The sequence below is a fragment of the Cyanistes caeruleus genome, chromosome 4 (genome assembly GCF_971803275.1).
Source record: "Cyanistes caeruleus chromosome 4, bCyaCae1.hap1.1, whole genome shotgun sequence".
Lineage (NCBI taxonomy): Eukaryota > Metazoa > Chordata > Aves > Passeriformes > Paridae > Cyanistes > Cyanistes caeruleus.
Window position 1 is genome coordinate 82,503,146 of NC_141704.1, and position 22,862 is coordinate 82,526,007.

Sequence of the window (22,862 nt, forward strand, 5' to 3'; positions counted from 1 at the left end):
AACCAAGGTCAAATCAAGGAGCTGGTGTAAAAGATTGAAAGAAAGATGTTTGAAGAATCTCATTGAAGAAAGCAAAACCACAGAAGAAATATCTATGTATATGTAATGATATTTACACCATAAAAAAATGGCAGACACCATACTGTGTTGTTAGAAGACTATCAAAAGCAAAATAAACCAAAAAAAATAGAAAGTTGCTAGCATTTCTTTTACCTACATGTGATTGCAACTGAAAAAGACACATTTCTCTCAAAGCTTCAGTATAAACCAAATAAATAGGTATAGTATGAAAAAAAAAAAAATTGAAAATTTCATTTCTAGTTCTTCACTGCCTACATAACAAAGTTAAACACACAGATATCAAATTCCTGGAGCATTGAAAAGATTTTTAGATAGTGATTTTCTCTCTATATAGGCTTTGTTGCTGGAGAAAGAAGAATGATTTTCACAAGTGTATATTAGCATAGAAATATTACATCAAAGTGTTCTGGATTTTATTCCACTTTTTAGTGCAATTTTGGAATCACATGACCTTAGATGTTCATAAAGGACTCATGCTAATGAAAAAGAACCAAACTTGTCTTCAAGAAATAATACCTTCTATTTTAGTAAATAGAAAGAAACACATAAATGTTGAAGACCAAGTATGAAAGAAAAAGCTATCTGGTTCCAAGTCCTCATTTGTTTTGTGTCCCAGTGTTACATGCCTCAAAATTATTTAGAGTGGAGGCACTTCCTTTACTTTTGCAAATTCAGTTTGCCACAAAAAAAAAAAAATAACAACAAAGAAAATAATGGAATTTTAAAAAATAGTACTGAAGTGTTCTGAATTATTAAAGGCTGTGGAATCTCCATCCTTAAAGATGATCAAAACTCACCTGGACAGGGTACTGAGCAATGAGTTCAATGTAACCTCAAAGGTAGCTCTAATTTAAGTGGTGGCTTAGACCAGATGACCCTGAGAAGTCCCCAGTAACCTAATTTATTCTGTGACTTTGTCTCCAAGTTCAGCCTTTCAGGTTAAGGACAGAAGCATCCTTCAACTCCCACGAGTACAGGCTGAAGTTATCACACTCCTGTGATGATCCTTCACAGAGTCCCACCTGTTGTTCTCTTGCCAGGTTGATTTTCAAAGCACATCTTACATTGCCTGACCACCTCCCCCAGGCCAGCACACATTTCCAGCCCCTCCAAGGTTTTCTGTGAGCATCCATCCTCTCACACACCTCAGAGTGATGAGGGAGGAGGGACCCTGGTGCAGTTCTGGAGGGCAGCTTCTGTATTTTTGTGTCATTCAGACATTTATATCTGCTCCAGAAAGGGGAGCAGAGCATCTCCACACTGTGGTTCAAGTGGGGCAGCAGACAGAAGATCCTGAGTTTGGATCTAGCTGAGGCATTCACAAGTATGGGAGATAAGAGACCCCTTCAACAAAAGATAGGAATGATTTACATTCATAGGACCAAAAGTCTCTTCAGCTTTGCTAGAATTTTAACTTTCTTTTTAGCCTTGAAGGTCTTGTATGCAATAACACATTTTATTTTGGAAACAACCAACAAACATGATGTTGGCAGCTACCTTTCTGCACAGAATATATTTTATCATTGATTTTCTGGAAGTTCTATTAGTTTCCATACATGAGCCTCATTGGGAAGCATCTTTAAGTTAATTTAAAAAAAAAAAAGAAAGTCAAATAAGTTAAAAAAAAAAGTTAAAATAAATAAGTTGCAGGTGGCTCTCATGGTTTTAACTCACAAAACTCTGCAGTACAACCCAGCAGACATGACTGAGTTATTTCTGTGCTTTACTCCAATTGGGACTTCTCATCCCTAGTGCTGAGTGAGAAAACAGCCCTCCAAAATCCAACTGTGAATTATTTGCCTTTGGGCCATTCGTTTATTTCTGCTTGTTCTGGGTTTTTACCTGACTGTCCCAATTAGACTAAATATGTTTGTAGAGTAAACACTGAAATAACCTAATCAAAGTAACATTCCCAGCATCATCTGTCACTCCACTCCAAAGTCTTACTCATTACCTTGAATAGCATAAGGAAATAAAGCAGGATGAAGCAAAACAAAAAGTACCATGATTTTATCCTTCCTAATGAAGGAAATCTCCAATGGTTCTATTATTTAAAGCTGTCACAAGCAAAAAAGATATAAATGCAACTGGCATGGGCCACAGTTTCCTAGCCACAGCATGTGGCACACTGATGCTTATTAATTAGTGTTTCAAGAAAACAACAAAAAAATCTCATTACAAGAGGCAATGTTATGTTTCTCTGTGGAACATTCTCCTTATGAAGCTATTGTGGTGGTGTAAAAAAATGCAGAAACTGATTCAGGTGCCTGTGCATGCATGCACACAAAACCAGTCTGTGTTTGCCTTGTTGCCACTGAAGCGTCAGCTTTGGCTTTGTTTTATTATCACTGAGGAATATGCTTGTCTGACTTGATGTGACCTTTAAGAGAGCTGCCTGTTAGATATGCAGCATACTCCTCACCAAAGAAAACCTTTTTAGCTCTGAGCAGTGACAGGCAAAACCATTGGAGACTTGAGGTTCTGTTGAGCACACCAAATTTCACAAACCTTTACCAAACCTCTTTGGTCTTTTAACACAGAAGAAGTCTGGCAAGGACAGATGTGGGAATTTGTGTTTCTTGCTTTGCTGTATTTGGCTGATTCCATATTATTTTCCCATGGGAAGTTTCTGGTCGCTGCCAAGGCTGGCCTGGCTGGAACAGTTGTCCTTCCATGGTGCAGATCATGAACAAAATCCTTCACTAGAGCAAGGAAGTGTAGGGTTCATAAAAGTGAACAAAAATGGATTAACTTTAATAAAATGGAAATATCAGAGTTCTGAACGAGTGATTTCCATTAAAAATATGTGAGAAACTTCACAGTTACTTCAAAAGTAATCTGATCTAGGTTTAGTTCAAGGACTTGGTAAAGACAGAGCCAGTTCTAATTTTATCCCAGCTGATTCACCTATTTGCAATGGCTGTCCTACGTGCTCTAATAACACAGTCCCGTGGATCTTAAACCAATGCTGGGACACAGCTTTCAGGTTTTTAAGACTCTGAAGAAGTTTTTATGCTGACAAACTGGCAGCTTGACCAGGCATATCTTACTGGCTTCCATTAAGAGGCACATATTGTGGAAATTCCCTAGGACAAACAACGGGACAGCAGGCAAGACAGTATGGCCCATAAGGAAAACAACTTAGCAGCCAGCTCAGAACCAATCTTGGAGTATAAAACAGCTTTACTGCATTAAAGGTAAAGCAAACACCAGGCAGGGTTAGAACAAAGTAAAGAATTGCAGAGTACATTTTCTGTGAACACCCAAAATTAGAATTACTACAGACGCTATTGTCCATGGCACTGGAAAGGCAGCAGCACAAGAATAACTGAAACATCAGTCATAAGAGCAGAAGAAAGTCAGGACTGTACAGTTCAATACCTTTTTTTATGTTCCTCCTCTATTTCCATTGAATTTTAGTTTGGACAAAAGGGAAACTTTTACAGAATTAGAAATCGAGGGGGTTTATCCAAAGAACATCTGCACCAACATCACCAAACTTTCTCTCCCCTCTCCTTCCCCACCCTCCATATTCCTTTCCAGTCCTTTTTAGCCTTGGCAAAGCAGAACTCCTTTGAAAGGCATTGAGGACAATCCTGCATGAGGATGATCACTCAGCCAATTATGGTCAAATACCAGTGGTGAATTCTGTGATGTGGGCACTACTGATGATTTATAGAGACTCTATTACTGTAACAGAGAAACATTTACTAGAAACTGGACTGGGGCCACCAATTCATTTCACACAAGCTACTGAAGCAAGTAAAATGTTCTCTTGTCTCATTTCTAATTCAAGCCAAAGTTATTTGGTTCCTTTAAATCAGTGCTTCTCATTAGCCTGCTTTGGGTTCAAAAAGGCTGCTCACATATTTTGTGACAATTTATAAGGCTTTTAAGCACTTTGTTTAGTACAGTTTGTTGAACAAGGGTTAAAGTAACTGAAAGATCATGGTGAAACGTACACAGGCCTTTTTCCAAATTTCTTCCTGTTGTTCTTGAGACATTGCAAAACAACAAAGGCAGTTTAATAACACAAATGGTATTGCTTTATTACTGGCTTTCATAATTCTCTCTGACCACTTATATGGGGAACTGGAAAGAAGTCAGCTACAAGTAATTTGGTGCACAGATGGGCATCCTCTGTCCACAGAGAGTCCTAATGAAACAGCAGCAAAAGAAGAACACATAAAATGAAAGCACCTATCATATTCAACACTGAGGCACTGTGGAACAGCTCATCTAGACCCAGACAACTGAGTCTAGGCAGGAAACAAGTCCCTAGGTTCCCTCTGCAAGAGCTGGGAACTAATTTTTCTTACAGATGAGGGTGTTCTGAAGCCTAGAAGGAAAACAGAGCCCTAACCCACTGCATTAAGTAGCATCTCTGCAGCTGAGTATGGAATCTATCTTGGGGTTTTGGGAAATTCTAATGCAGATATTTACTCCATTTATTTAAGGAGGTGAAGCTTAATTTTTTATCAAATAGAGGATTATTGCCTCCCAAATTTTCCCATTGGAGGGATCTCATTATGTATAAATGATTGACTGGCTGCAGACCAGGCTTCAATCTCTTCTGTGCACCTCTAGAGTCTGTCCTAACTGTGGACAAGGATTCAGCTCCCCTCACTTCTCCCACACTATAATTAAGCTCACCAAGAATACATCTGGCAGGGAAAAAGCCAGGAATGATTCTGTAGCCTGGTGGTCAGGGCATTTTCTGGGTTGAAAAGCCACTACTTCAAGCTTCTGAGCTGTTTGAAGCCTTGGACCTGAATCACTGCATCGAGGGAGGGCCCTGGACACAGAGCTGCCAGTGGCTGTTTCAGGTTCTGAAACTATAAATTCCATATAGTTAGTTAAATTCCATATAGTTCCATATCTCATCTCAACTATAAATTCCTCTCTGAGACTAACAAGCTTCTCCTGCAGGAGCTGGTAGTGTACACTGCTATAAAAAGTGGCTATTGTGACACACACACATGTTCCAGTCTGATTTATGCGATTACATGACTGGAGCTGAATTAAAGGACATAATTGCTGGGTTCTCTGCCTTTAAAAATGAGGCTTCCATCAAAAAAATATCACCCACTGCCTTGCTTCCTCCATCTCTGTGTAAACAGGCTACCACAGGAATCTGGATGACTCAAGTGAAGATCTGGCATAAATGAGCAATATGATGGTAAATATGATAATGCTGTCTTGGATGAATTTAACCACCTTCCTTCCACACATTTTAACAAGCACACTCTGCTGATCATGTTCCTCATCTTCTTTCTCCTCATGCACTGAGGAGCCCAAAGGTGACAGAACCAGGAAAAAAAAAAAAAAAATAATAACCAATCCCTCTACTTTTAAATTTTTTCTCCCCTCCAGTGAAAGGTAGGACAGTAGGACATTCCAAAATTAAGGTTTACAACCAAATTAAGGAGCATCACTATCTATGTTATATAGCATGCAATACATAGCTATTTTTTTATATGTTTATTTAATTGTTTTATATCTGTTTTATAGCTGTTTTTTAATATCTGAAGGTGCTTCTGAAGCAGAACTGCTACTTGAAAGGAAAAAAATAAACATGAAAAATGTGATATTTTAATTTTTTACCTGGAACGTGACTGTGAAAGTGAGAAAATGAATTACAAATTCATGCTGGCAGTGCAGTGTCTGTGCATCAGAGACAGGACAGCCCTTGGCTCAGCAAGAGATGAGACATGCATTTCCCATTGGATAAGACAGCCAGACTTCCATCCAGAACATTTGATTTCACAGCTGTAAGCATTAAATTTCCTTAAAAGAAATCCTGAACCCCCAGTTTGGAGTGCAATGTTTCAGCAAAGTGAGGTAACCAGAAAAGAAAACCCAAACCTCCATCAGGCAAAGGTCAGTCACCATCTGCAAGAATATTTGCAGGTCATCTTTTCCCACTCAAACACCCAGCTCTGTTTGACTCAAGAAACACAGCCTTAGTTGATGTTTGTGCTACAGCAACCAGTGCCTGAGGACAGTGTCCCAAAATGTATTGTAACTGCACAAATAGATTTTGTTCCTTGGTGTGACAGCTAAAGAAGAAAGACAATTATGTAGGTGGAAAGACTGCAGGAAAGCAGTAAAATAAGGAAATGCCCAGGGAAGAAGAGGTTGTTCCTCATCCTCACCACAGTTAAGCTTGTTTTTAATATGAAAATTCTGTTTTCCAGCAGTTAAAAGCCAGTCTCATTGAAATCTGTGTGGTTACACCAGTTCACTGAGGATCTAGCTCTAAGACTGCTGTTTGTTTGGGATATTTTATTGTAAACTGTTTCATCTTCACAAATAACTCATCACCATAGGAGCCTCATATGGGCAGAAATGATCTCATCTCACTGGCCATCCATGAGCTGTAATTAAATAACTTATAGTAGGAGTCCTGAGGCTCCTGCCTGGTTTTAATTGTGTTTTCATTAGAGCAAGTATTGCTATTGTGCAAGTGAGCTGTGAGTTCTGCAGCGTGGCCTGAGCTGCCTCTGCAGAACCTCTGTGAACAACAAGCTCTGGCTGAGCTGTTACACCGTAAAGAAACGAAATGCTGCAGCTCACAACACACACACACATCTTTAAAGCTACTTGGTTTAAAAGAAAGCAACATCCTTATTTCCTCCTTTTACTTTGCTGCCAAGAGAAATAATCATTCTAAGCCAGGACAAGGGAAAGCAGCCTTATGCAACAGACAAATGGTACTTGCAAATACATTTACAAGTCTCATGATGTTGTTGGACTAATGCAGGCACAATAGCCTTCCTGAGAGAGTAAAAAACAAAACAAAACAAAAGGGATGGTACCAGAACCATGTACCTTCCAGCTGAAAGCTGGCAAAGAAAGCAAGCAGCCTGCACATAAGGCCCAGGCTATGCAGTTTTGATTTAACATCTGCTGCAGGAATAGCTTCCCCCCCACAAAGCCACTGAGGTTATTAATATGGAGAAAATAGGATTATTGTCTGAACAGCACAAAGATGAAAAACTGTGTGTATCTTCAAGCTGTCTGCTTATTTAGAAAGCATTCATTTCCTCCTGATAACACATATGAAGAGCAACTTAGGGAAAACTATTCTTTTGGAGAAGTTTTTTTTATTTCTGTTCCTCCCTGCAGATGACCTGTGATTTTTTATTCTTTTTGTAAGCGACAGAGAGGACACAAATTCTTGCATCTTCCCACCACATGCACGGGAAGGGTTTCCAAGCCATTAAATTCAAGGAGTCCAAATCATAATATTAGAATAATAAGGCATGATCTGGAGGGCTGCCTGCCACAGGAAGCTTGCCCTGAAGTACATAAAATCAGCTATTGCCATTACATACAGAGGTAAGTGTCTCTCAGGCTGTTTTTATTTCATCCCCTAGCTCCAAGGAAATGGAAAACACTTCAAAGGGAAAGTGGATGAAAATACTGGCCCTGATGATGGTTGCTAGGCACCACACAATGCAGAGAGGACTACTACTGGCCAAGCTTCAAGCAGATTTAGATATTGCTCTAATGAACATAGAGTGTCATTAAAATCCAAGGTCTGGTTTAAACAATTCTCAGAAGACTGAGAAAGGAAAATAATTTCATCTTGGCCGCATTTTCAAAAATAGGTACAATACCTGGGTAAGTGAACTCAGCAACTCATCATACTGAATTCCCCAGGAAAGGAAGATTAAATTGCACTCAAGACTCCTCCCGAGCTTAAGTTCACTGGTTCACTTGCAAGGCACCTGTGGCAGGGTGAGGATCCAAATCCTAACTCATTCTCAGCCAGCAGGGATCCAGAAGGGACATTTGTGTGTGCCCAGCTCGGTCCCTGTCAGTCCCCCTGGCACCAGCCCAGGGTGACATGAGCTCCCTGTGCCTCTGAAATAACAGGGACAAGGGAAAAGGAGGAAAAGAAAAAGCTGTAGCACACAGCAGGCAGTGCCAGGGAGCTGCAGTCCCTGTCAGTCCTGTTAGCATTCAGGAACACACATAATCACAGAATGATTATATGAAGGTGTTTTATTGAAGAGCTCTGGGTGTCAGGGGTACACAGACCCAAATCTGACCCAACTTGGTTTTGAGCTGAACATGTTTTATACTCTATTGTTAGACAACTTACATATGAATTATTAAACTTACACTGTTCTATTGTAAGCATTGTTTTTACCCAAGCATGGATTTCTTGTGATCCCCCCCAGCCCCCTAACATTGTTCCTCATGTTCTTTAAACAATAATTATATCTGATCCCATCTAACAATTATATCATTTATCATATACTGACCACACAGGTGCAGTTTGACCTGATCTTTAGCAAGCACAAGGCCAAACATTTCTCAGGGCCTACTTTTCCCAGGGCTTTCCAAACCTAACTTTCTTTCTAACTCCCCAAATTTTCTAAGATTTTAGAACCTTTTACTATCAGTCCCCCTGGCACCAGCCCAGGGGACATGCAGCTTCCTGTGCCTCCCAAACAACAGGGACAAGGGACTGGGAAATCATCTAGGCTGGAAGGAACCTCTGGAGAAAATCCAACCCCCTCCAGGCTCTGCAGACAAAGAAGACTTCAGGTCTTTAAACCATTCTGTCCTTAGATTCAGCCTCTGAGTCTTCACAGTCTGGGGATTTTTAATTTTTTTTTTCCTTTTTTTCACAGTTCTTTGATCAAAGTTGGTTTTGTGGATACATGATGCTTCCTCACCCTTATCTGCCATTTCTTTTCATGCTTTAGATCTAGAAACTGACTGGGAATACAATAATGTCTTTAGTCATCCCAGATTTTGAAACATAAATATTAACTTCTCAGTTTTTGTCTGTCTGTTCAAAATGCTTTGTTTGGACATAGTTTGATTCTGCTGCTCTCAATTTCTCCTTATATTCTGAATATGGTTATGGATACTTAAATAAAAACAATTTTTTAAAAAGTCTGCAAATTGCCATCACTCCAATCCAAAAAACTCCAGACAATCCTGTGCAAGTCAAGAGCATGAAACTACATCAAACTGCAAATACACACAGAGCTCTGTTCCAAAAGTTTCATTTTCATGAGGCCATACTAAATTTCTCTATTAAAAAAATAGTTTCAATGAATAATTTCCTCAATATTTTCTGCAAAAGAAATTTACTTTAGGTCATCTGATATTAGAAGCAGAAGCCTCTGTTTAGATATTCATTTATCTTACATCACATCTTCAGAGCATTTTAATTTTTTTTGTACTTATTTTACCATCTTTTTAAAAATATTTTGAGATTGTGTCATAAATTGTGCTCCAATCTGCTAATGGTGTTTGGACAGAATTTCCATTTCTTAAAAGTTTGTTAGGCTCTAATGAATTAGTTCTTTTTCATGATTCATTGTGTCAATACCTTTATTTTGCTATTCAATTTACTCTGGTAGCAAAATGCACATAAGTGGCCTTCTCCAGTATAATTTTATAATTTATAAAATTTATAATTTCAGTTTTCTCCTGGTTTTTTTTCCATCTAACTTTCAACCATATTGAATTATTTTTCTTCCAGCCCCATAAATGAAACCATGTAAATTGGTCTCAAAACACCTCTGCTAATAAATTAGAGTTCCTCCACTTAAAAACTGAATTACTTCTAGCCTTCTATGGAGAGGATTGGGTTATGAATTTCAGCCATTATAAACTGGTAAAAAATAGAATCATTCTATGAAATAGTTATCTCCATTCTATCTCCAGCTCTTCAGCAGGTTATTTGATCCAGACCACAGCAGAATCAGCCCAGGAAAGAGAAATGTAAATGGATTTTTAATCTATTTTCATAGAGGAGTTTTCATTTTTTAGCTTCTGGCATGTTGTGCCATACTGCTGCTGGTATTATATTTATATATATATATAATGTTTGCTGTACTTACTGATATTTTTTACAAAAGGCAAGAGTTTGTCAAGAAACTGCTTGAAGCTGGCATTCTATGTCTGTTCCTCAGCATCTACAGCAGTGGTTTAATTCTCAAAAGTGCTGAGCATACTGCTTCTGCTTGAATTTTCAGAACAAACAATCAGAGCCACAGAAATTCTTATTTTTATTTTCCCTAAAGAAAGTCTGGTTTTCAAAGTTTATTTGACATGCTTTCTTTTTTTTTTTTTTTTTTTGTGATACAGCTAGGAAATTTAACAGGTGAAGCAGAAAAGCCTGACTAAATAAATAAAAGCTTTATATCAGTACTGGAATTCATTGCCACATTCTCCATAGATGGAGACAAAAATAACTTTAGTCTTCCTTTTTGGTCTTAATACCAATGCACTGCCAAGAGTTTATCAAGAATACAAATTTTGACATTCCAGATCAAAGACAGCAATACCCAGCCCACTGAATTTCAAACACAACCACAGGATCAAAGTTTTGCCACCATGACACATTAAAAAAATAATAATAAAACAACAATCAGAAAGGAGAATAATCAAAGTTATCCTACAAACTCATATCCAATACAGCCAGATGACTGATCTGGTCAAATCTAATGTTGGGTAGTTGGAAGTTTCTAACATTTCATAGAAAATCACAAAGTCTCCATCATACCTTTGGACAAGGTTAGAAATTTGTGACCACGTAGGAAGCAGAGATGTGAGGAACTTCTCTGACTCCCACAGGCAGTGAGACCTCCTGTGTCAAAATCTGCTGCATAATTAGACTTTGATAATCATTAATTTCCTTCATTGGAGTGCAGCCACCACATTGTTTTATCAGAAGTCCTACAAATTCCCATCTTTATAAGCAAATTTCACAAATTTCTGTGCACAGTTTCAAGTGACTAAAACAAAACTTGTGCTACTATCAAATCTGCTTAGCCTTGATACAACCACATGCTACAAAGTTTATGAAAAACAGAATGAAGGATGAAAAAATGTTTATGAAAAACAGAATGAACTTCATGTTCAAGGTCTTGTTCCCTGTCCTGGCACAAACTAGAAGCTGCCCCCAGTCAATAAGTTAATTTTACCTAATGTAGCTGGAAGAGTGTCAGGCCTGTCAAGGAGATAGACGTGGTCACACCTCTCCTCTGCCAGCTGCACTGCTCTTCCAAAGCACTTGTCATGCACAAGGAAAAGATGCAAGAGTCTGTCTTAATCCACTGCAGTGTCAGACCACAAAGTCTTCAGGACAGTGACTCACTGCAATGACTGAAGCTGAATTATTGCACTATCTGATTTGAATCACTCTGGATCTAGGAGAAAACTCTCTTCCTCCATGCTGGTCCTAAAAACAATCTCCCTCCAAGATTTAGACTTGAGGAACAGGATGAAAAATTTAGTGTGGATATCTCAACTTGCTCTAAGAGGTCAAGGAAGGCAGGAGAAAGCAGAGCTGCAAAGACCAGAAGAAAAGGGCTTATCTTGATGATTCCATTCCAAATTTCTAATTAAAAAGCCTGTTTTCTTTTTTTTTTAAACAAAGTTATCATAGCCCATAGTTCTTTAAAAATATGCTTTTTTCAATCTAGAATTGTTATCCACCTGTAGAGCATCTAAAGGCAATGAGGGAATAGAGTCTTTAAACCTTCCTTCTCTCAGCCTAGTCCAGTTCCCTGATTTATTTTTAATTCCTACAACACAAAAAGGAAATTTTTTTGTAAATTAACAAACATAACCCTTTGGCCACAGTCTCAAACCAACCACCCAAAAAATTATTTCAAAATACCGTGGCTACATCCATGATCCTTGGTGTTTAATCAGTTTAAGATATGTCATTAAATGACAAAAACCAAGGAAGTTTGGGCACAAGGAGAACCTAAACACAGAATGTAGCAGAAATGTTACAGGAAGGAGACTGGTTAATTACAGGGGATATTTTCTTCCCTTCTAATCCCTATTCTAATCAGAATGGGCCTAAATGCCCAGGTTTTGAATACTTGCCAGCAATGGAATAGAGTCATGATATTTATTCCAGGCAGAGGGAAAAGGTCTGTAAAGATGACAAAATCTCACTGTACAGGATTGGATTTTTGGTGGGTTTAGTTTGTTTTATATTTACTTTGCCCTCTTCTGTTTGTTTTTTTTCTTTTTGTCTCACATTCATTAGATACAGGTGAAAACTTAGCTATCATAGTTCAGAGCTACTTTAACAAAGCACAGAAACAATCCTGTCGTATTTTTATATCCTCAAATGCTTTGTTTAAAGGCAGTGGCACTTTATTATACTTCTAGACATGCAAGAAGCAGCAAGAGACCTCCTTCCAGTTGTACCATATCAGAAAATGGTACAACCTTAAAATATTAACTTCAGTTTTACACTGACGGATACAGAGCTATGACAGAGTAATCCTAAACCCTCTCCTTCTGTTTTGGCAAATGTACACAGTTTAAGAAACTGAAAATGTTCTATGACCTCACTTATTCTTAAAAATAGGCTTGTAAAGCAGTAATTGCTATGATATCTGCCACTTGCTTTGATACATGTCTCTGGCTTCAAGATAGCTCTTGATACACAGATAAGCTCTCTCAGATAACAGCTTGTATTGGCAGATAAATTCTCTGCTCACATTTGTGAGAAGGAGCCCAGCACTGGAGAGAGCTGCTCAAGTCTCACAGGAATGATTCTTCCAAGCACTGCTCCCAGAGATTTGGGGCAGGGATCAGCTTTTGTTCCCTGCTTAGCACAGCAGGGTTGGGCCTGGCTCTGGGGCTTGGAGCAGCTTTGGCTGATGATGTATGATGTAATAAGATGTAACAAGAAAGGTTCTGGTGAGACTTCTGGGCCATTAAAAAATTGCAGGAGCTTTGGCTCCTTCAATGGTTTCCCTGATGGCAGGGATGGCACACCCAGATCAATCTGTGCACGCTGCTGAGGGAAATGTTCTCTGCTGCTCCAGCCTGCTTTCACTCAGCAGAGCAAAGCCCAGATGACAAACCTCACTTCAATCCCTGCTGAAGATATTCTCAGCAGGATACACAAAATGCTTTTAGAATCAGCTCCAGCCCACTGGAATTCAAAGCTCCTTCAGTTCTGAAAGCCTGTCCTGCTGCACTGCTTTCACCTGAGCAGGGATGGCCACAAATCCTCCTCCACCCTCCCAAACACCCTCACAGGCACATCCAGAGCAGCAAACACTGATCCATGGGCAGAACCCACATTCTGCCCACCACTGACACCTGAGCTTTCAGCTCTCCTGTTTTCCAGATCATGCACTGCATTAGGATGGAACTCTGAGCCTCACATAAAGTGTCAGCAAGTTCTCCTCACAGCTCGGGCAGACACGACAATCTCCAGCCCCAGAACCCAGGACATCATTGCAGCTTCAGGCCCAAAATGTTTAAACAACAGTGAACTGAGGGGAGAAATCTTCAGCATAACCTGAAACTGTAATTGGACAATTAACCCCAAAATGGACATAGACCAAAACTGATCAAAGTGTGAAAACTCCTGCCCCAGGGTCCATCCTGGGTGTAGCCACAGCCAGGCTCTTGCACTGCTCCAGGTGGTACTTGGAAGGGTTTTTAATAAATACCCACTTTATTCCTTTAACAAGGAATAAAATACAAAATTATTTTAGAATCAGCTCTAACCCACTGAAATTCAAGCTGCTCCTTCAGTTCTGAAAGCCTGTCCTGCTGCACTGCTTTCACCTGAGCAGGGATGGCCACAAATCCTCCTCCACCCTCCCAAACACCCTCACAGGCACATCCAGAGCAGCAAACACTGATCCATGGGCAGAACCCACATTCTGCCCACCACAAAATGTTCATATCAGTAATGCAGGGACACAGAACCTCATAATGACATAATGACATAATGTCAAAAATTATTCACAACTGCTCACAATTCCCAAATCCATATTCACACATTATCTTGCCTGTGTTATTTGATATAGTTCAATGCTGCTTAAAAAAAAAAAAATCAGATAAATATTAATAAATGTAGCTTCCTTCTCTTTTTGAAAAAGTTATTTCAAGAAACAAGTGCATCATTTTACTGCTAATGACTATTTATCTGATAATGACACAATTTAATTTGGAGAGAAATACAGAAATTTTTACTTCTCCAGTTTTAAATTAGTCATTTAAAAAGTCTCTATCAGTGACAACACACAGAGCCTTCTCAGAGCCCATAGTGCTATTCACATAATTTAGGTCACATATATTTTTACTGGATTTATTTGTGCTGGTTGAATTAGGCCTATCAGCCTGAGTCACTTACAGGAAAGTTTCAACTCAGGGATTTTTATAACCATTTTATAACTCCTTTGTCCTATGTACTATCAGAGTCTTTTCAAAAGTGTATAATTAGTGTTCCTAATAGAACTGAGCTGCTTTTCATAGAATCACTATATTAACTATCACTAAAATGACTAAGGCATTGTCATGATACATACACTTATAATTTACAAGTGCAGAATGTTATAACCCCTGGCAGATGATACTTCTGTGGGTTCTGTGACCTTCTCATGACATTGCTAAAGCTGTTCTCTTTAAAAAGTGTCAGACAGGAGCTGACACCTGTCCTAACTCCAAGTACCTGACTCTGGAGTGAAAGCAAATGTAGAGAACCAACAAAAATACCACTCATTTCCTTGTTAGCTGTGGCTGGATGATTGCTCTCACATGACAGTTCTGTTCTTAGACAAGTTGTGAAAATAGGAATGATGTAAACAAGAAAGGTTCTGGTCAGACTTCTGGGCCATTAAAAAAAAAATAAAAAAGCACCTCCATCAACATTTTCATAGAAATTGAATTCAGGAAAAGTGCAAGGAATGAATGTGGTGACCTGAAGAACCATTACAGGATCCTCTTAATCTTGTGGGATGTGTTCCTATATTGCTGTCCTGTTCTGCAAGTGAGGTTTCCCAGGATTCCAGCCATCCAGAAAGTGGCCTGTGCTCATCATCCTCCACATCTGCTGACACAGAGGCCACCATGGCCAGCTGGAATCCAGGGACATCCAAACACAGACTAGGTAACACAGCACATTTGCTTACCCATCTTAAGAAATTCACAACTGCAATTCCAAGTTGCACTAGAGTGTTTTAACATCCTCAGGAAACGAGCAGCAACCCATAGTAGTCCATGAAAGAAACCTTATCAACAAAAGATATATTTAACAGCAAAAATTTTACAGAAGCATGTGCGCAGAGAAAAAATATCTCCATTTGCAAATGCATCAGTGTCTGGACTCTAATGGCACCTTGGTGATATATTAGCCAGCTAAAATATAAATTTTCAAGTTATTTTTTAAAAGATTTCAGGATAGTTTTGCTGAATTTCCTTCCTAGAAAATGTGAGAGTTGCCAAAAACTAATGCAAAACCAGCAGGATGGTTTCCCAACATCAAGAGTCAGCACCCAGACAACACTAGGGAGTGTCCTGGATGCCACAGAGCTCATCCCAGGCTGGTTCCTGGGCCCAGAGAAATTCTCTTTCACTGCTATCACAGAGAGTGAATGCAGTCCCCTCCAAGTTCTGCTGTACCCAGCTTTGAAGGGGCTCCAGCAGGATCCCTGCACAGCTGGCCACCTTGCAAAAATGTCCAAGTGGGGCTGTGCTCCCTCTCCACAGAAGAGGCAGGACTGAAAGGGAAGCAGGGAGCTTGTTTAAGTAGTGTGGGACAGCCCTGAGCAGAGCTGGCACCTGTTGATGCTCTGGGTGTGAGCACCGAGCACTGCTTGCTCTCCTAAACTGAATTCTAGGGAAGTTCCCCAGTCAGGAACTTTATTGGAAAGACTGAGAGGATTCTGTTCCAGCAAGGTTTCTGAGGCCTTAGAGGGATCCATTTTTTCAGATATCTGGGACACTTATATCTGGATTCAAAGTGGCTGGGGAATTGATGGAAATAGGGACAGTATCTAGACCATGCTGCTAGGTCTGTTTTCCTTGGAGAGAGGCTGAAACGCCTTGGGTCCTGCCATCTCCTTTACAGTCCTTGTGTGTGACTCTCCACTAAAAGCTCCTTGAAATGAAGCTGCTGAAGGGCATCATGAGCATAACAAAGTGCCACAAGTCTGATGCTGAACTGTCAGCTTCTCTGTGAACCTCCATTGCCAAGACTACAGCAGGGTTCGTGGTGCCACTTCACAGATTTCCAGTTTCTCTGGCTTAACTGCAGTGTGAAAACAAAATTAGATTTGAGGATGCATGTTTTGAATAGAGGGCCATATCACAAATGAACAAAACAACACTGAAATTATCTGCTTCCCTTCCCCTTAATTTCTGGCTGAGATTGCCACCTCAGCTTATTTTTTAACTCTTTGTACCTTTCTGAGATGAAGAATTTTTGCAGAATATTCTTTCATAATTACTAAACTCCCAAAACAGATACTTCCTTATTCAACAAGATACAACTTTTACAATACATGACAGCATCCTGAAAGATTCAGGAAAGCACAGAATTTTCTTTTGGTCTTGGAAATTCCAAATTAATATCCATATGATCAGGATTATCACGTGGATAATGTGCTAATGTGATTGGCGGGAATCTCTGGTGCTGGTTTGGTTTACAAGATGTGGCTTTGGTGACCAGCTTAATTAAAAAACCTACCGAGAGGGAATTAAAGGCATGTTCTTGGGAAGAATTCACCCACCTGAAGGGGTGCAGAAGTAGAAAATTCCCTGTAAAGAGTTTTACCAGTCACAATCAGACTTTGTTTCCCAATTCATTTGGATCTAAGTCCACAATACATCCAAATACAAACATTTGTACCAACAAAATCAGCAATTTGAGATAAAAGTGCATTTCCAGATGTCTGTCTGAGTTTGGTGGTTCCTCCATTACTGTCTCAGGGAGAACATCTCAGCTGACAAGCTTGACCCTTCCTCTTTCCTCAGATTTAATTACAATAACAAGCCACAAACCTTTGGTTTTTCACTTACAGTTACATTCTTTTAAACCAAACTGAAAGGCCAGGCTGGACAGGCCTTTGAGCAGCTGGGTCTGGTGGGAAGTGTCCCTGTCCATCTCAAGGCCATTGGAACTAGAGGAACTTTCAGGTTCCTTCCAACCCAGTTTTTCCTCTAAGAAAAGTCAAGATATGACCTTAAAAGACAGATATTCAAAATACACTGCTTCCTTCCCTTTCCTTCCCCTCCATGCCAGCTGAAGGTTGGCCAGAAAACCACAAAGCAAAGAATCCTTTCTGGATTTTGAACCTCAAAGTTCTGGTTTTCAGGCTCCCCTCAGGGTGGAAGGAGTCCATCTAACTCAGAACTGTTCCTCCAGGAGCAGCCAAAACCAAAAACCAAAGGGAGATCAGTGACAAGACAGGCTTGTACCTCTCCTTCATCCTTCTCCCAGCCTCCAGGTATTTTCAGTTCAGGGAATTCCCTCAGCTGGATAAAGTTTATCTAATTATTAATCCTCAATGGACCTGTCTTCCAAATTCTTGTTCCACTCTCCTCTGGAGTTAATGTCAACTTTCTGCATTTTTGCACAACAGCAACACCTCAGACTAAACCTCTTGCTTGTTCTTGAAGTAATGTCAGAGGGGAAGAGTAAGAAGAATGAGTCATTCCTGTCTCCTGACTCAACTTTTGTCCAGGAATGCTGTTTTCCTGTGAGGCTACAGGGAATAGGTGGGAACTGCTGCTCCTTGCATAAGTCAGTCATTTCAGTGCAAAACTTCATTTTAATAAGCTATCAAAAGGAAAGGTTTTACTGAAAGTCATGAAAGGATGCTTGAAGATGGAAGCTGACCAACACATAAAGCTTATAGACTACTTCAGTTCACTAAAAGCAGACTGGAAAATGAATTTCTGCTCACTGAAACAAAACAATACCAAGTAGCAAGGAAAAAAACCTGCTAAGAACTCAGCCTATTTATCAGCAGTTCAGGGTAAGATTATTTAACAAACTGCATTTGCTGTCACAGGATTATGAGTATTTCAACAACAACAAAAAAATATTTAGGTTTAGAAAGACTCAACAACCATCATATCTGCAAAATACCACAGACTTGATAATCTAAAAGGAAGCTAGGAGTATTTTTTATTTTTATTTTACAGAAAATGATGAGGCAATGAGAAAATTTTAATTTCTAAATAAATAACATCCATGTGAGAATACAGTTTTGCTTTCCTCTCCCTGTTCTAGCACTCAGTGATGGAAGTAAAGAGAAGCATAAATCACTGTATGCCATCAAGGCAAAACTGTCCCTGAGAGTCTGGCATCATGCCCAGGATTTTACTCACTCCATGACAAGTGGTGTTCTCTTCAGCTCAGATTTATCCAGCCTCATCAATAAATACCTCAAGCATGGTCATCTGATGGACATGGTGAGATTAGATTCCAAAACATTTAGGGCTGCATACAGTATTTCACTATTGTAAAGAAAACGGCAAATATCCTGAAGCAGGAAGAATTTATTTTCCTTACGTTAAACGTCTGAACAAATTGTTGTACAATCCTTGATGGCCAGACATAACATGAGGGCTTTTTTAGAATTTACTCAGTGCTTTTTCTGTGCATAATTCTAGGAACCATTTTCTGCTCGGTGTTTACTCAATAATCATCACCCCTTTACTCACTCATGTATGACGTGGAAGAAAATGCTTTCATCTGAGTCTGAGCAAGCAAGGTCTGGATCTGCTCACAAGCTTTCAGCCCTTGCTTTTCTGAATCAGACCAGGGATGTAAAATAACAGGTTTATGTAGCAAATAGAACAGACTCAAAGCTCACAATCAGTCCCTTGCTCCATAGTCCAATTAAAGCATATTTAGTGATAGCAGAGGAGAATAACCACATCATCACTTGTGTGCAGCACAGGGCTCCAGCAGGTACCATGGGGAGGAGATGGAGAGACTTGTCAGGAGTAGCCAAACAGCAGAGGAAACACAACATTTTGTTTGCAAGCTGTTCAAGCAGCACTCACTCACCCACTGAGATCAACCTGCATGTTTCCAATTTTGCTGAAGCAGGGCAGGCTTAAGTGTATTTATCAGAGAATTGGGAGTTATTGAACAATCAGCCTCAGCTTAGCCAAAAGCAAAGGCATGAGCTTGGGATCAAGGAGTGCAGGTCAGGTTTATCAAGCTGTTATTACACATTGGAGATCAACAGTTTCTCAGGGTGGCTTCCAGATCACATCCAAGGCCAGCTGAGCACAGGCATCAGGGCGCAGCTTTTGGATAAAATGGCTAATAATTCCAGGGTGCCCAATGAGTTATTGACTTCTTTGCTGTGCCAGTGACAGCAAAAACTGAAAGCTTGATCTACCTCCAAAGGCCATCCTTCAAATATGGTGCTGATGAGTGTTTTCAGGAGAAAGAACAGAAACAATTATCAGCAAGTAGTGAGAACAAAGAAAAAGTTACAGCCCTTTTAATGCAATCAAGCCTAACCTGACAGAATTTACATGGAGTTAAGAAATACATTTGCATTCTCAGTGTAAATTTGCAGATCAGTAGAGGAATGTATGGAGGAAAAAGCCCTCTCTATTTTTTCAGGCTGTATCATCCTTTATCAGTGAGGTTCTTACCAGTACGTTATGAACATCTTCCCTCTTCTTGATAAAGCAGTTAGAGCATGAATTTATGTGACCAGCAGAAAGCAACACTAGAGGCCTGAAATCATCACTTCTCACTTTAAAATACAGTCTGATCTATGGAATTTGCCTAAAGCTTGGAATTTGTGCTCACCTCTGGGCCCTGCTATGGTCTAGCTCATTTGGTCTCTCCCTAGTCCCACCGGGTCAGACACACTTTCGAGAGGTCGGAGGCCACTTTATTTTAAGCAGCTCAATGAAAAAGGAATAATTTTCAGCTCCCTATGGATTTTCATGCTTTCAAAAGGTCAAAGGCTCTGCAGAGCCCAGTTTGCCTTCTGGGCTGGAACAGTAAAGGCACATCAGTCCCTGCAGCCAGAGGCACCCGGAGCAGAGCGGCTGTCACTGAACCAGGCTGTGCTCTGTCCGTGCATGCAGAGCATCGATTAGAGCTTGGAAACTCTCCTGATCCAAGCTGGAACTGTGCCCAAGGGACAGCAGTGCCTGGCCTCACCTCTCTGCTCCAGAGGCTGTTCTGCCTGTTCTCTCCTGCTGCCCATCCCAGGGAACAGGCACAAGGCAGAGGGAGAGGTTCCCCTCCTGCACTCACAGCAGCTCCAGCCTGCTGCCTGCCCCCTGAGCTTCTGTGGGCTTTTGGAAAAGACTGGGAATGACAGGGAAAAGACAATTACACAGCTCTGACAACTACACAGTGAGAGTCACACAAGCATCACCCAGAAACATCCATAGCTGAGCTCACCCACAAGAAGAGCTCAGAAGTGGAGACCAGCAAAGATGGAACCATGCTCTTCATAAGTTCTGCTTCAATAGAGGCATTTAAAAAATAATAATGATAAAGCCCAAAACATACTGAAGAACCCATGGTGTGAAAATCCTACTTGGGAAATTACTGTTCATTTAAAAACCATTTGCACCCAGTGAAACTTCTCTTTGTGTATTGTGAAAGCAGCAGTGGACACACAAACGGGCAGAGGTGTCTGGTTCAGGTCTGGGTGATGGAAGGAGGGAATGAACCACAGAAAACTGTTTTAAACACACTCCTTAAACTCCTTAAATGGCCCAACAGTGCCAGCTGTGTACCACAGAAAGTGACTTGAGTGACCAAGAGGAGCTGAGGGAAACCCCTGAGCAGCAGCCTGAACACAAGCTGGGATCTGTCTCAGCCTCCTTTTTCAATACATATTGAAATGTGAAAGCAAAGGTGGACATTTCCAAAGGGAACTCTCAGCCAGGAGTGAATTTATTTCAGGAGCTATTTAGCAGAAGTGTTTCCAGGGTTGTATCAGCAGTTACTTCCCTCCAATACCACACTGCATTTTCCCTAGATCTGCTCCTGCTCTTTGTACTGCTCTGTCCCTCATATTTCTGTATCCCCTGTGAAAGGACTGCAAAGTACAAGCTCAAAATTTAGCAGAATTAAACCTTCTGAACCTGAAGAGTTACAAATACATTTCTGCATTTGTTTTTTCCTCCTCTTTTTCTTTCGCTATGCAAGCTTTCAGTAGAGAAAAAAACATCAAAAATACTCAAATATTATCATATTAATGGCCTCTGAAAGGCTAAAACACTCAACTTTGCTTCAGTTGTTGCTTCCTTTTCCCCCTATGAGCTGACAAATACTTGCATGCAACAGCCTGGTGTGTCAAAAGGAAAGCAAAGCAGCAGCAATTTTTAATGTTTTTATCCTAGGGACAATGAAATCAAGCTTGATCAATGAGATCAAGCTGATCTGGACATTAGTATTTATATCCAATATTAAAAATAAAAGGATGAAACTGGAATGTAATTTTTAAGTGTGTAAAATGTAATAAACACAATTTGAGTGAGAAAAGGGCAGTGCTGGAATATGAACTGCTATAAACAAGAATTTATTGATGTCAGGAAGAAAGCATCACACCCCTGAGATGGATAAAAATTGTGTAATTGACAAATGAGAAGTAGGATACAATGAAAGCATTAAATAAGAAGATCTATAAAAAAAGCCAGTGATTCACAGCTAAAACTTGGTTCAGGTTGAATCAGGGAAGAATACATCATGGTTAATAAAAGCATAAAAAGCATGGTTAATGACTTATAACAATTAGCACACAAGTTGTTTGGGTGAAAGGATGTTTATCAGATCCTTGCTGGTCCATATCAATGCAGCTTAAGCTGTAAACCACAGCTGCACATCCAACCCAGACATCTCCATGGAGATGCCAGCTTTTACCTCCTGCTCTTCCTACTTGGACACACAGCACTGGATTTTACAGAAAACCCCAGATGAACTCCAGTATCACCACAGGGCTGCATGGGATTATTCAGTGTTTGCACAAGCAAATGCCCAGTCAGGTTCTTGGACTCAGGAGGCACCTGAGGCATTTAACAGAAGCAGGAATCTGGAATTCCTCTATTTCCTTCCCTCAGCTGCAAGGACAGCAGTGATCTTAAAGAGCAGAAGCAGCAGATTTCCTTGTTCTGATGCCTTAAGTTTTAGCTTTTCTGTTTTTCACATTCTGCGCTGCCCAGGTGTGGAGTTTTGAGCTTCGTGTTCAGTGCCAGTGAGCTCTCTTCACAGACAAAACAATTCCTTTTCCAGCTCCATACCAAGGACAGCCTTTACAGGGTTCAGGCCCAAAAGCAGGAACAACGCTGGGCTGAAGGGAGAAAACAAGGATGGGACTCCATAACCTGGAGCTGGGACTGGACAATGAACCCTGATATGCAGATGGACCAAAACTTATAAAAATGTGAGCCCTGGTGAGCAATCATCCATTCTGTGACCATTTTTGGTCCTTCTTGGGTGTAGCCCTGGCCAGGCTCCTGCACTGCCCCAGGTGTGTCCTTTAGGGCCTTTCAATAAATCCCTGCTTTATCCTGAACCCTGTCCAGCCTCTGTTCCAGGCCAGCCCTCTCCAGGCATCAGTTCTACAGCAAAACAATCCTCAAGAATGAAATGCCCCAGCACCACAGTGACACCAGTCCTGTCTGAGACCTTCCTTTGTCATTGTGACCATCCAGCCACCGCTAGAGAAGCTGTGCATCCCCTTTGATGTTATTTCAATTCACGTTTTTCATCTCAGCCAGCTGCTCCTGAAGGGCATTGATGTGCCTTTTGTCCAGATTCAGGCATTATCTTGATGGCCATAATGAGGAGAAGCTTTCTGTTTGTTTGTTTTTAAATACAAGTTTGGATTGTGAAACAATTATGCAACTAGATCTTTAAAAAATCTTTTGTGACCACATGTTTGCCTGCATAATCTCATCTAAACAGGGATTCTTGTTTAAAAGTGACTCAGACAATAAGGCCACACAAGGATAACAGCACTGCAAGTGGTTTTCAATGGGTAAAAATAATA

General features: G+C 40.3%; 1 protein-coding gene and 1 long non-coding RNA gene across 7 annotated transcripts in view; both read right to left on the bottom strand.

Moving 5' to 3' along the window:
* Nucleotides 1-22,862, bottom strand: part of CACNA1C (calcium voltage-gated channel subunit alpha1 C) — a 461,478-nt gene that overhangs the window by 355,030 nt on the left and 83,586 nt on the right. The window lies entirely within an intron of this gene.
* On the bottom strand, nucleotides 12,082-18,196 carry LOC147653832 (uncharacterized). The gene is made up of 2 exons (XR_015285815.1): nucleotides 13,660-18,196; nucleotides 12,082-13,070 (listed from the first exon to the last, which is right to left on the bottom strand). It is a non-coding gene; the product is annotated as an uncharacterized LOC147653832 (long non-coding RNA).